Source organism: Orycteropus afer, unplaced genomic scaffold (genome assembly GCF_000298275.1).
Source record: "Orycteropus afer afer isolate SDZICR_OR568_19922 unplaced genomic scaffold, OryAfe1.0 scaffold00020, whole genome shotgun sequence".
NCBI lineage: Eukaryota > Metazoa > Chordata > Mammalia > Tubulidentata > Orycteropodidae > Orycteropus > Orycteropus afer.
The window spans coordinates 5,842,954-5,843,261 of record NW_006921607.1 but is presented as its reverse complement, the minus strand read 5'-3'; positions in this window follow the sequence as shown (position 1 = coordinate 5,843,261).

Here is a 308-nt window from a genome sequence, read left to right as displayed (position 1 = left end):
CTGTAAATCTTCACCCAAATCACAATAAATAAAAATAAATAAATAAAATAAAATAAAGAGAGAAGCAAATTGTCACATACAAGGGATTCTCTATAAGATTGAGTATCTGTTTCTCTTGAGAAACCTTGAAGGCCAGAAGGCAGTGGAATGACATATTTAAAGTTCTGAAATAAAATAAATGCCAGTCAAGAATTCTAGAGCTGGCAAAACTGTCCTTCAAGAATGAGAAGAAAATTAAAATATACCCAGATGAAAAAAGCTGAGGGAGTCCATTAGACTAGACCCGCCCTACAAGAAATACTAAAGGG